This window comes from Mesocricetus auratus, unplaced genomic scaffold (genome assembly GCF_017639785.1).
Source record: "Mesocricetus auratus isolate SY011 unplaced genomic scaffold, BCM_Maur_2.0 Super-Scaffold_100037, whole genome shotgun sequence".
NCBI lineage: Eukaryota > Metazoa > Chordata > Mammalia > Rodentia > Cricetidae > Mesocricetus > Mesocricetus auratus.
Genome location: NW_024429215.1, coordinates 10,232,089 through 10,246,677, shown reverse-complemented (window position 1 = coordinate 10,246,677; position 14,589 = coordinate 10,232,089). Strand labels below are relative to the sequence as shown.

At 43.3% G+C, this 14,589-nt stretch overlaps 1 protein-coding gene across 1 annotated transcript in view; it reads left to right on the top strand.

The window, feature by feature from the left end:
* The window catches only part of LOC101828857 (olfactory receptor 5-like), a 100,750-nt gene that overhangs the window by 44,919 nt on the left and 41,242 nt on the right, over positions 1-14,589 (top strand). The window lies entirely within an intron of this gene.

Genomic DNA, 14,589 nt, shown 5'->3' with positions numbered 1-14,589 from the left:
TTTAAAAGAATGTATTAAAATCTTTTTTTGCTTTTTTGTTGTTGTTTTTTCAAGATATGGTTTATCTGTAGCTTTAGAACCTGTCCTAGAACTCGTTATGTAGAACAGGCTGACCTGGAACTCACAGAGATCCACCTGCCTCTGCCTCCCGAGTGCTGGGATTAAAGGTGTACACCACCACTGCCCAGCCTAAAACCTGTTTTTAAAAGGATGAGTTGCCTCTGGAGAGAATGTTCCTTATCTCCCATTGAAATCCCAAACTCAAATACCCACAGAGACACGACACACGTAAGAGAATCCAGCTGGGTGGAATGCATCAGGAAATGGTGGAGACTGGAAAAATGAGGATTCTGCCCAAGTGAGGCTTGCGAGTCCCACGTCTGTAAAGAAAATCTCTTGACTCTCATAGGTTGTCAGTGAGTTACAACGTGTGGCTCAGCTGTAAAGTGCTTGCTACATACGCACTCGGACCTGAGTTTGGTTCCCAGCACCCACATAAAAAAGCAAAGCTGGCCCAGTGCCATGCAGCTGTAATCCCGGCGCTGGTGGGGTGGAGACACCAGGTTTGCTGGACGGTCCAGGGAGCTGAGTTACCACTCGTAGGCTCAGTGAGAGATCCTGTCTCAAGAAATAAGAGGGAGAGCAATTGAGGGAATATGCTTGAGTCTGCCTATGGCCTCCATTAGTTTAATGCTCTTTTGCAAAACTATTTATCACACATTCATCTATCTTTTTTCCCGCCATTTGAGACAGAATCTCGTATAACTCAGGTTTGCTTTAAAGTCACTGTGTAGCTGAGGACGATGGTAAACACCCTTTCCTTCTACCTGCCCGTCACAGGTGTCCATGGTCATACCTAGTGTAGGCGGTGCCCAGGGGTTCATCATACCAGGCAAGTGCTCTGTCAATTGAACCACATCCCCAGCCTTCCATGCGTGTTTCTAGGCAACTCCATGGCTTCTTTTTTGGGTTGTTTTGTTTTGTTTGTTTTCGAGACAGGGTTTCTCTGTATTGTTTTGGAGGCTGTCCTGGAACTCGCTCCGTAGACCAGGCTGGCCTCGAACTCACAGAAATCCGCCTGCCTCTGCCTCCCGAGTGCTGGGATTAAAGGCGTGCACCACCAATACCCGGCTCGTCCATGGCTTCTTAAGTAGAACATGCAGTTTGAGGTCTAAGTATCTACTCCTTCTTCCCCCCCCAAAAAAAAAACAACTGGGAGATGATTTCTGACTCTTCTCTTTACTTCCCAGCATCCCCTGCTGCAAGCTGCACCTAGACATTATCTCTATTACTCACACACATAGTATGGCTCAGGCTCTCCTCCATGGGCTCCATCCACTCTAGTCACCCAGTAGGGAGACTGCCAAACGCCACAACTCCATCCCATTGCCTCTCCCTTTCCCAGGGGTTCTCAGCTTGCTCCCCTGGTCTGGCTGGGAGACCCAGACCAGGACCTCTTCAAGACTCACTGGAATCCTGCCAGCAGCTTGTTGTGATCTTCTGGTTGTCCTGTCCTACCCAGAAGTAAAAGTGCTAAGCAAAAAGACTATCATCTGCTCCTCATTCAGGAGGCTCCCTGTTATTTCTCTCCCTCCCTACCTCCCTCCCTCACTCCTTCCCTCCCTCCCTCCCTTCTTCCCTCCCTCCACCACAACCCTAACCCTCTTCAGGATGCATGCATCTGAATGAGACAGATTCCAGGCGTGAATATAAGGACTGTGCTGATTTCAGTGGTATCATCAGACAAGGCTTCATGTGTGACCGCTCAGAGAGACAGAAGTGCATGTTGGTATTCCAGGGGGTGCAAAATGATTAGTGAGGTAGCTCACTGGGAAAAAAGCACTTGCTGCCAAGCCTGACAGCCTGAGTTCAATCCCAGGGAACCACAAAGTGGAGAGAGATAGATGATTTCCACAAACTCAACTCACTTCCATGTTCCATATGTGTGTGGTACACACGTACCTCTCCCAAACACAGTAAAATGATTATATATGTGTGTATCATATATATATATGTATGTATGTATATGAAGAGGTACAGTATCCACCCTCTACCCTCACTGTCCTTTGGGAAAGCTGTGAGATTTGCACGTGAATGTGTTCCCTGTGACCGGTGTGCAGAAAGGTGACTCTTCACTGAGCTGTTATCACAGCCTGTTTTTTTTTTCATCTGCAGGAGAGGGGCTGGCCAGGCCATTCTCTCTGCTCCCACTACTCTTTGGGGACCTCCAGGATGTGGGCATCTTGACTTGTGGGGAATATGACCTTTTTCCTTCAGCTAGAGAAAATTGTATGCTTCTTACTTCTGTTATTGGACTGTTGGGTTCCCTTCCAATGACAGGATCTTTCGATGAAAAAAGAGAAAGTTCGAGAATAATCCACAGATTATTACCAAGAACAGTCGGGAGTGTTCAGGGTTCCCAGCCCCACCACCCACTAGATGCTTGGCTGATCTGTCCTCTTGCTTTTCAATCTGCAATACAATGGGTTTTAATCTTTTATTGCATTTATTTATTTATGTGTAAGGTGAGCTTGCGTGTGCGCACGCGCGCACAAACACACACACACACACACACACACACACACGTGACGGAGCACCTATGAAGGTCAGAGGACAACCTGGGGTCTCTCCCGCTGCCATGCAGATTCCTGGGCTGAGCTCTGCTTCAGGTTAGGCAGCAGTGTCTTCACCTGCCATCTTGCTGGCCCTGTAATGATGTTTCCTTGGGACAGGGACTCACTGTGGCTAGGCTGGTCTTGAACTTACTAACTTAGAGTGTTCTTAGACTCTTGATCTTCCTGCCTTTAGCTTCCCAAGTGCAGGGATTGGAGACACGCACCACTGTGCCTGGTTTTATGCAGGACTGGAGATCAAACTCAGGGCTTCATGCATACATATTAGGCACTCTGCCAATTGGGTTTTCAAGAGCCCACAGAGCCTTAGACCAAGACTGATGGGTGAAGTCTTGCAGGCTCTTTTGAGCCAGCTATTGTAGTCTATCTCTAGGCCCTTTTAATAGTATCAACTCTGTATCCAACATTTTCCTTACTAGAAAGAATTACAAGGCCAAGTATTCCAGAACTCAGGAAATACATGTGAGAGGATCAAGAGTTGAAGGCCAGCCTCAACTACACAGTAAACTTGTCTGAGGGCAGCCTCAGCTACACAGTGAACTTGACTGAGGCCAGCCCCAGCTACACAGTGAACTTGACTGAGGCCAGCCCCAGCTACACAGTGAACTTGACTGAGGGCAGCCTCAGCTACACAGTGAACTTGTCTGAGGGCAGCCTCAGTCAGCTACACAGTGAACTTGACTGAGGCCAGCCTCAGCTACACAGTGAACTTGACTGAGGGCAGCCTCAGCTACACAGTGAACTTGACTGAGGCCAGCCCCAGCTACACAGTGAACTTGACTGAGGCCAGCCCCAGCTACACAGTGAATTTGACTGAGTCCAGCCTAGGAAATCCTGCCTCAAATAAACAACTCCACAAAACGTCTTAGGTTCTATGGAGATCCCAGAAGATGCCTAGCTTCTGAACCCTATGGAAGAGATTCTTCTATATATGCATATATATATATATATGCCTTCTATATATACCTATATATTCTCTATACCTATCGGATAAATCCACATTTGATTCACTTCTGTGACTATAAAGTTATTTATGTAACTTCCACAGAGGGGACACGTCCATCAGTATAAATGATAATTTTGAATCCGTGTTCCTGTGTGATGGTCATTCGGCTCAGAACAAATGACTTCCTTGTTCTCTCTAAAGCAGGATTTTTCCTTTTTTTTATCTTGGCACTGCTATGGACAGGCTAGGCTAAGCCTTGGCTGATCCACCCCCACAACCCAAGATGTGCACGCCTCTGCTGCCTCAGACATCCCAGGCACAAAATGACAGCTGCTTAGAAATTTGCAGCAGGGCGACCTACCTGGCTGTTGACCACTATCCCCATGCAGGAAGTGAAGCTGAAGCCTATTTGACGCTGCCCTGGGCTAGTGGGAGGCCAATTCCCTGAGGGGCTGTTTGGGTGCAGATCCAAAATGGGAGCTCTTCAGTCAAGGACGAACCCACACTTTTTAAGCTATGGCAAGGACAGCCTTGGGAATGGGCCAGGTCTACTACTGTCCTTGAGGTTGGCTCTGAACCATAGCTCCGCCTCTGAGATGTTGCTCTCTGCTTCTCTTGGGAGCTTACCCAGGCTCACCTCTGGGACCTTGTGTTCTGTGGTGGTTCTGAGCTCTGAGAATGAGGCTCTTTGGCAGGCCGGAGATCAGTGCTGGCTCCAGCTGGGACCTTCCTCGGACACTCTGATAATACTCAGTGGCCATGGACATTATGTCACTTACTATTTTGCCTTTATAGGTACGTCTCATTGAAAATGGTCTCAGACAGATATTGAATAGGAATCTCATGTAGAAATATTTTTTGACTGCTTCACATAGCTCCACACTGTAGATAAAAAAAATTAAAGTGTCCCTTCTCACGTCAGTGGACTCTTAGTCTGTTTTCAACCTTTTGGCCAAGGCTATTGGTTCTGCAACCGGCATTCTTACATTTTTCCCAAGCATCTTGGGTTATGGGCTGATGATACACTGGCCAAGAGCTCTTGCTGCACAATCACAAGGAACAGAGTTCAGATCCCGGCACCCATAAAACAATCCAGGGATCCTGTGCACTCCTGTAGCCCCAGATGTTAGGAGGGCAGAGACAGGTGGTCACTGGGGCTTGTTGGCTTCTGGTCTCAGCCATTGCACAATAAATAAGACCCAGAGACAGATATCAGGGTTCAAACTTCAAATTGAAGATTAGTAGGCCACTAGCTCGTATCACTCATTACCTCAAGCTGAATGGACTGATCCTGCTGCCTCTCCTCAGTGTGCCTGTAGAATCCTGAGACTTAATGTCTTCCTATCGTCAATGCGGCTGGAGAATTAATGCCTGATACTGACTGTTGAAGACCCTGCTCCCATCTTTTATACCCCTCTTGTACTGGGATTAAAGGAGTGTGATCCCAGGTGATGAGATCATCTTTGTGTGGGCTGTTTCTCTTTAAAACTGGATCACTCTTGTGTAAATCTAGGTGGCCTTGGACTCACAGAGATCCGTCTACCTCTTTATCCTGAGTCCTAAGATTAAAGGTGTGTACCACTACCTCCTAGCTTCTGGCTGCTGGGATAAATGTGTATGCCACCACTGCCCGATTTCTATAGCTTGACCTGACTTTACTTTCTGAATCCTCAGGCGAGCTTTAATAAGTCATAAACAATATATCACCACATCTAGCGGAGAAAATGAAAGACCCAGATTCAGGGAGAGACCCTGCCTCAAAGAAATAAGTGGGGAAGGATAGATGAAGGTACTCAACATTCACACGTAAAAAAATAAATATTTAAAATAAACATCCTAGGTATATATGTTTATTCATGTATACATCAATTAAGTCTTTAAATACTAACATCTTAGGCTACATATCTTTAAGTATGTTCAACAAATTCTTTATAATTTAGTGTGTTTTTTGTTTGTCATTACCCTTGAGTTTGGTTGTTCTTTTAAATAGTATTTCATTTTCAAGACATTTTCTTATTGATTACAGTAGATAATCATATACCTTACTGATCTTTGTGCTTTTTCTTATATCTTATTATTATTATTTTATTTTTCAATTTTTAGCTATGTGTATGGTGTATCTGTGAGTATATATACACATGTATATGTATACATGTTATATATTTTTTGTGTATTTGGACACCTGTGTGCGTATGTTTTTGTATGCATATGCATGCCTGTGGAGACCTCAAGTCGATATCTAGAATCATCGTCATCAACTGTTCTTCCTCCTTAACCACAGAAGCAGGGTCTCTCCCACTCAAAGCTGGCCCATGCAGCTAATCACCAGAAAGCTTGCTCTGGGGAATCCCCTGAGGCTGGAATTACAAGCAGGCCACCACACCCATCCTTGTTTACCTAGTTCTGGGGATTTGAACTCTCTGGTCCTCATGCTTGCAATCAAGGGCCCTAACCGCTGAACTGTCTCCCCAACTATACCTGGTATCAGTGTATAAGATAAAACATACCCTCTTTGTATATAGGCACAGATTTTTCCAATAAATTGGAATGACTGAATCAATGGGTGTGGGCACTTTATTCCTGGGAAATTTTTCAACTCAGTATGAATGAGCTTTATCAATATACATATGAGTTATGTGTGTATGAGAATCAATTTTTATTTTTATGATCAATTTGATAGTTTTTAAAGTCATAGTCATCCTATGGCCCAAAAAAAAAACCCCATCTTATTTTATTTTAGCTTACATTTCCACAGCGCAATGTTTTATACTGATTATCAACTGGACAGGATCTAGTATCAACTTGGAAGCAAAACTCTGGTCTTATCTGTGAGGGATGTCTCTATAATGGGTGAATTTAGTTGGGAAAACCCAATCTATGGGTTCAGATCCCAAGTTAAATAAAAAGAAAAAAAGAGGGCACTCCTCTCTCTGACTGTAGATGAAGTGACCAGCTGCCCTTCCTCCCGTCACATGGTTTCCTTGCCATGTCATTCTGAAGGGTGTGTGATCACGGCTATTTTTAAATGTTTGTTTGTGTATATGCAAGTACATGCGCATATACGTGAGGTGTGTGCACATACATCCGTGCACATATACGTGTGTGCGCACATACATGCATGTGCATGTATGTGTGGCATGTGTACATACGTGTGTGCACATATACATGGGGTGTACACATACATGTGTGCACATCTTTGTGTGTTATGTGCACATACATGCATGCACATGTATGTGTGGTGTGTGCACATACATGCATGCACAGACTGGAAGAGCACAGATTTCCTTGTCTATCACCCTCTCCTTTATCCTTTAAGGCAGAGTCTGTCCCTGAATCTGGAGCTTGTGTTTTCTCACCTAGACTGGAAGCCAGCAAGCCCCAGCAATCTGCATGTCCCTGGAACTGAGGTCACAGGCATGTGTGGGATACATGGTTTATCACATGGGTGCTGGGATCCAACCTCTGGTCCTCACGGTTGAACAGAGAACATTCTTAACCACTAAACAATTCCTCCATTTATTGTTACAAATATTTATTAAAATGTAATTCCTACTTCATAAACTTTGAATGGCCCCCATAGGCTTATATATTTGAATGTGTAGTCTTTAGCAAGTGGCGGTACTTGACAGGGATTAGGAAGTGTGGCCTTGGAGGAAGTGTGTCACTGGGCATGGGCTTTGAGGTTTCAAATGTTCAAGTCAGGCTCAGCATCTCTCTCTTCCTGCTGCCTGTGGATCCAGATGTAGAAATCTTGACTTCTCTAACACCATGACTGCCTGCGTGCCACCATGCTCACCACCATGAATATAATGGACTAAACCTCTGAAACTGTAAGCCAGCCCCCAATTAAATGCTTTCTTTTATAAGAGTCATCATGGTCATGGTGCTTTTCAATAAAAATAGAACAGTGGCTAAGGCACTGCTATTTCCTTATTGTAGTCTTATAGTCCTTTATAATATATGATGTGGGTATTTGTTAGCAGTAAAAGCCCACACCCATTAAGAGAAAACTCCTCCCTGTCAAAAAATAATCTGAATCTTTTGATTGGGTGAAAATATAACATTTAAGTTGGGCTGGGTCAATCACCAAGTCAAGGGACATCTCCACGAAGATGGGTTTACCTTGAGTGGCACTGAAGAAATGGGCGGAATAATTAGTCCTCAAACGAGATCTTGTATTTTTTTTCCCCCAGAATCCCTAGAACTATCACAGCAGGTTACAAGGAGGCAACTATGTTGTTTCACAGTATGACTGCTTTGAAAAACATGACTTCTTTTCTTTTTATCTCTTTTCTAAGCAAGCTTCCTTTAACACTGGATTCCCCCAACATTTTGGGCTTTCTTTGTCTCTAAAATTCTCCGAACTATGTAACTGCATATCCACCATATGTCTGGAAGGGCATGCTCTTGTTTGCTTTTTTTTTCTTCTTTCCTGCCTTCTACAGAAAGCTGCTGAGAGTTTTATACCTTGCCTACCCTGGGGTTTTTCTTTTAAACTCTAATAAAATCGACCTTGGACTTCAGTTTTAGTTCATTGTTAAATTCTTTTATTAGTGAGACTTAGAACTTCAAGATAGGACCCCAATTGTGTGGGCTGTATATGAAGATCAGCATGGTAACATGACCTTGAGGGGCTTTTCTGAGAAGGAAAAACCTGAATGGTAGTTTTTAAAATCCTGTTTGAATCATAGTGCTGTGGCCAAACCACAAGAAGATGTGGTGTGGAGTGAACTTAGAGACTCATGCCATTGAGGTGGTAGAAATAACAGAAATAACACACAATGGCAACAGTGAACACACGATGTTTATCTGTGCCCCATATTTACCTATAGTTATATAATAATCTGTCATCTACCATCTACTATTTATCTTTCTGTTTTCTGTCTAGCTACTCTTTATCTTCTGCCAATGTATATATTTTATGTCTGTCAATCTGTATACTATACACCTTGGAGTTTTTATTTTAAATCCTAATATTTTCTGCTTGAAGAACAATCATGAAATTTCTAGATAGGTAGTTGCTTTTTGTTTAAACCGGGCAATTGGAATAACTGTGGAGAATGACTCTAAACCAAGATCCCAAGAATTTCCATTGGAATTGGACAATAAACATTGTTTGTTGTTGTTTTATTTTAAAGAACTTCAATGGTAACTAAAGTCACAGGACTGAGAGAAGTTGGTATTTGTGTGTGTGTGTGTCTAAGAAATCATTCTAACACCAATGTAACATCTTCAGTATTGATACCTGGGATGACTAACATAGTATCTACAGAGAGATGTGATAACTCAAAGAACACGACACAAACACCCCAGGGCTGATGGCAGCAAACTTCAAACTGTTCTCTGAAGCCCCCAATGCCCGGTGAGATTCCTCTCACCTGCTCTCACTTGGAAATTCCAAGAGGACCAAATCAGTTTAGATGAACACAACACACCACTCTTCTAAGGTGAAGACATGTCTCATTAAGTTGAAACTCCTGATGGCTTCCCAAGGGTGAGAACTCAGCCAACTCAGGAACACCCATCAAGGTCTCCTCCCCACAGGGCTGGAGTAATTGGCTTTCCATTTCATCTGGGGTAGCCTCTAGGGATGAGAACTCTGTGCTTGTTAGGAGCAGGTGAGCCCAGGCTGGTCAGGGAATTGCAAAGAAAACTTTTTGACTGCTTAAACTCATTAACAAAGAGGCCGATTATGGCTGAGACCTCCCCCAGGAGCAGCAAGTTAGTCTCCATGCTGAGGAAATGCACCGTGGAGTTGCCAGAAAGGAAAAGACTTTTGGCAGCGCCTATTGCAATCACTGCTTAGCCATGCATGTCTTGGCTCCATGAGAGCCTACCTTATGTTCTGTCAAATGAGGGTGTGGGTGATGACGGTTCAGCTACTCCTCTCGGTGAGTCTCCAGTACCTGAAACAGTTCCTTTCTTGCAGCACACAGGAGAAGACAGATAGGTGGGAAGTGATTGAGCCGTAGGGCTGAATGGTTGAAAGGACTCACGTAGATGTTGTCTTGGTAGCAGCAGTTCTCAAATTGAGGTGACTCTGCCCATCAGGAGACCCATGGCAGTGCCAGAGTATAGTTTTGATTGCCACATTGGATGGGAGATACCAAAATACAATGTGTAGAAGCCAGGGAGACTGCTTAGCATCTGTAATGCACAGGGCAGACCCTCACTGCAATGAATGATCAGATCCCCAAATGCCATAGCTAAGAACCATTGGCTTACTGATTCCTAACTGTCCAATTCTCCTTCTGTTTTTGTTTTCCCTGTGATAAAGTACTCTGACCAAAAAGCAACTTATGGAAGGAAAGGATTCATTTCACTTACACTTCCAGGTCACAGTTCATCATAAATGAGAGCAGGAATTCAAGGTAGGAAAAGAAAGACATTTCATGAGACATTGCCTCTTATCAGGGAACTCACTCATGGCCAAGGAAATACAGCAGAAAAACAACACATGGAGGAATGCTACTTGCTGGCTTGCTCATAGGCTCATGCTTCATTAGCTTTCTAGTACAATCTAGGACCAACTGTCTATTGGAATGGTGCCACCCACAGTGGGCTGGATCCCACTACACCACTTAATAATCAAGGCAGTCTCTTGACAGACATCCCCACATACCACTCTGATCTGGATAGTATCTCAATCGAGACTCCTTTCTCAGGTGACCCGAGGCTGTGTCACACTGACAGTCGAAACCAAGACAATATCCATCTTCCATCTTCCCGAGCTCTCAAGGCACAAGGAAGAATAAGGGATCTGGGAAGTGGACTCAGTAGATAAAGTGCCTATCACACAAGCATCAGGACCTAAGTTTGAATCCTTGACACCCAGGTAAAAGCCACATAAATAGCGGTTTGTACTTGTAATTCCAACCCTGGAGGACAGAGGGAGCTGGATCCCCAGAGCTTGTGGCCAGCCAGCCTAGATGAAACAGAGCTCAAATTCAGTGAGAGACCCCATCTCAAATAAAAATGTGGAGAGTGATAGAGAATGATGCAATGTCAACCTCTGGACACACACACACACACACACAGAGGCACATACACAAATATACATGTGTACATATACAGCATGAGAGAGAGAGAGAGAGAGGAGATTGAGAAGATGAACAAGGGGGCTTGGAGATGGCTCTTTCAGTAAAGTACTTTCCAGACAAACATGAAGATCTGAGCTATCATGCCAGCACTATTGTAAAAAGGTGACCCCAGCAGCAAGCACTTGAGCAATCTCAGTGTTGGGAAGTCAGAGACAGGAGGATTCCTAGTGAGCGCTGGCTAGTCAGTCTAGATGAATCAGTGACCTCAGGGCTCAGTGAGAGGCCCTGCCTCAAAAGTCTAAGGTGGAATGCAAGTGAGGAAGACAGCCAGGGGCTGGAGAGAGGGCCCAGTGGCCAGAAGCGTTGGCTGTTCTTGAAGAAGACCCAAGTTTAGCTCCCTGCACAAATCATGGGTCCACATCTGCCTGCAATTTCCTCTCCAGAAGATCTGGTGCCCTCTTCTGGCCTCTGCAGGTACTGCACACATTTATGTTCTCACACACACACACACACACACACACACACACACTAAATAAAAATAAATCTTTTTAAAAAGATACTGCATGTCACCTTCTGGCTTCCATGCACATATGTTCACAAGCACCCAACCACATACCTGAGATATATACACACAAAAATAAATAAATATCTTTCCAACAACTTCACGGTGGGAGCAGGGGGGCGTGGCGACACAAGTGCATCCCATGAACACAAGAGCTCAGCAAGTGAAAACCAGAGTTAAGATGCTCAGAACCCACCTAAAAGCCATGAGGGTGTGTCATCTCGCCTATAATCCCAGCATACAGGAAGCAGAGGCTTCCCTACAGCAAGTGGGGCTAGCCACACCAGGACAGTTGTTGATCTCTGGGTTCAGCGATCCCTGCTTGGATGTATAAAGTGGAGAGTGATTGGGAGTGAAGAGATGGTCCAATGGTTAGCTGTCTGCGCTGTTCTAGCAGAGGACAGATGGGATGTACCATTCCTGGCACCTGTGGCAGTTTACGATTCACCGGCAGCCACCTGTAGTTCTAGCTCTGGAGGAATCCGATGCCACCTTCTGGCTTTTCTGGGAAACTCACACATGTGCTCATACCCTCCTGTAGACAGACATGCACACATACTCATGAGTAAAAAATAAAATATATTTTCTCAAAGAACCAGCTCTTCATTGCATTGATTCTTTGTATTGTTTTCCTAGTTTCTACTTTATTGATTTCAGCCCTCAATTTGATTATTTCCTGGCATCTACTTCTCCTGGGGGACTTTGCTTCTTTGTGTTTTAGAGCTTTCAGCTGTGCTGTTAATTCTCTAGTATAACTATTCTCCAGTTTCTTCATGTGGGCACTTAGTGCTATGAACTTCCCCCGTAGCACTGCTTTCAAAGTGTCCCATAGGTTTGGGTATGTTGTGTCTTTATTCTCATTGAATTCTAGGAAGTCTTTAATTTCTTTTTTTATTTCTTCTTTGACCCAGGAATGGTGCAGTTGTGCATTATTCAATTTCAATGAGTTTGTAGGGTTCCTGAAATTTGTGTTGTTGTTGAATTCTAATTTTAATGCTTCGTGGTCTGATAAGGTGTATGGAGTTATTGCAAACTTACCAAACAGCAGAGAGTGAACATGCAAATTAACAAAATCAGAAATGAAAAGGGGTTCATAACAACGGACTCTGAGGAAATTCAGAGAATCATCAGGTCATACTTTGAAGACCTGTACTCCACAAAATTCAAAAATTTAAAGGAAATGGAAGACTTCTTGGATAGCTATTACTTGCCAAAATTAAATCAAGAACAGATAAACAATTTAAATAGACCTATAACCCCTATGGAAATAGAAGCACTCATCAAAAGTCTCCCAACCAAAAAAAGCCCAGGTCCAGATGGCCTCAGTGCAGAATACTACCAGAAATTCAAAGAACAGCTTATACCAATTCTTCTCAAAGTATGCCACCCAATAGAAGCAGAAGGGTCTTTGCCAAACTCTTTCTACGAGGCTTCAATAACCTTGATACTCAAGCCACACAACTAAGAAAGAGAACTTCATGAACATTGATGCAAAAATACTCAATAAAATACTGGCAAATCGGATCTAAGAACACATCAGAAAACTCATCCACCAAGATCAAGTAGGTTTCATCCAAGGGATGCAGGGATGGTTCAACATACGAAAATCCATCAATGTAATCCACAATATAAACAAGCTGAAAAACAAAAATCACATGATCATCTCACTAGATGCTGAAAAAGCTTTTGACAAAATCCAACACCCCTTCATGATAAAGGTCTTGGAGAGATCTGGGATAACAGGAACATAATAAAAGCTATATACAGTAAACCAACAGCCAACATCAAACTAAATGGACAGAAACTCAACGCAATTCCTCTAAAATCAGGAACAAGACAAGGCTGTCCACTCTCTCCATAGCTTTTCAACATTGTACTTGAAGTTCTAGCCAGAGCCATACGACAACAAAAGGGCATCAAGGGTATACAAATCGGGAAGGAAGAGGTCAAACTTTCACTATTTGCAGACGATATGATAGTTTACATAAATGACCCAAAGAACTCTACCAGGGAACTCTTACAGCTGATTAACACCTTCAGCAAAGTGGCAGGCTACAAGATCCACCCAAGAAAATCAGTAGCCCTACTATATACAGATGATAAAAGGGCTGAAAGAGAAATCAGAGAAACATCACCCTTTACAATTGCCACAAACAACATAAAATACCTTGGGGTAACGCTAACCAAACAAGTGAAAGACCTGTATCACAAGAATTTTGAATCTTTAAAGAAAGAAATTAAAGAAGCCCTCAGAAAATGGAAAGATCTCCCATGCTCTTGGATAGGTAGGATCAATGTAGTAAAAATGGCAATCCTGCCAAAAGCAATCTACAGATTCAATGCAATCCCAATTATAATCCCAGTACAATTCTTCACAGACCTTGAAAGAACAATAATCAATTTTGTATAGAAAAACAAAAAACCCAGGATGGCCAAAACAACCCTGTTCAATAAGGCAATGTCTGAAGGCATCACCATCCCTGACTTCAACCTCTATTATAGAGCTATAGTCCTGAAAACAGCTTGGTATTGGCACAAAAATAGACAAGTAGACCAATGGAATCGAATTGAAATCCCTGATATTAACACACACATGTATGAACATCTGGTCTTTAACAAAGAAGCTAAAAAATACACTGGAATAAAGAAAGCATTTCCAACAAATGGTGCTGGCATAACTGGAGGCTGGCATGTAGAAGAATACGGATCGATCCATGTTTATCGCCATGTACAAAACTTAAGTTCAAATGGATCAAATACCTCAACATAAATCCAGCCACACTGAACCTCTTAGAAGAGAAAGTGGGTGGTACCCTTGAATGAATTGGTACAGGAGACAGCTTCCTAAACATAATAACACCAGTAGCACAGACAGTGAGATCAACAATTAAACAATGGGACCTCCTGAAACTGAGAAGCTTCTGTAAGGCAAAGGACAAAGTCAGCAAGACACAAAAAGGCAGCCCACAGAATGGGAAAAAATATTCACTAACTCCACATCTGACGGAGGGTTGATCTCCAAAATTTACAAAAAACTCAAGAAGCAAGTCTCCAAAACACCAAAGGATCCAGTTAAAAAGTGGGCTGCAGAACTAAATAGAGAATTTTCAATAGATGAGTCTAAAATGGGTGAGAGGCACTTGAGAAAGTGCTCAAGATCCTTAGACATCCGGGAAATGCAAATCAAAACAACTCTGAGATACCATCTCACTCCTGTCAGAATGGCTAAAACCAGAACAAATTTATGCTGGAGAGGACGTGGTAAAAGGGGGACACTCCTCCATTGCTGGTGGGAGTGCCAACTTGTTCAACCACTTTGGAAATTAGTATGGAGATTCCTCAGAAAAATGGAAATAAACCTACCACAAGACCCAGCATCTCCACTCTTAGGCATATATCCAAAAGATG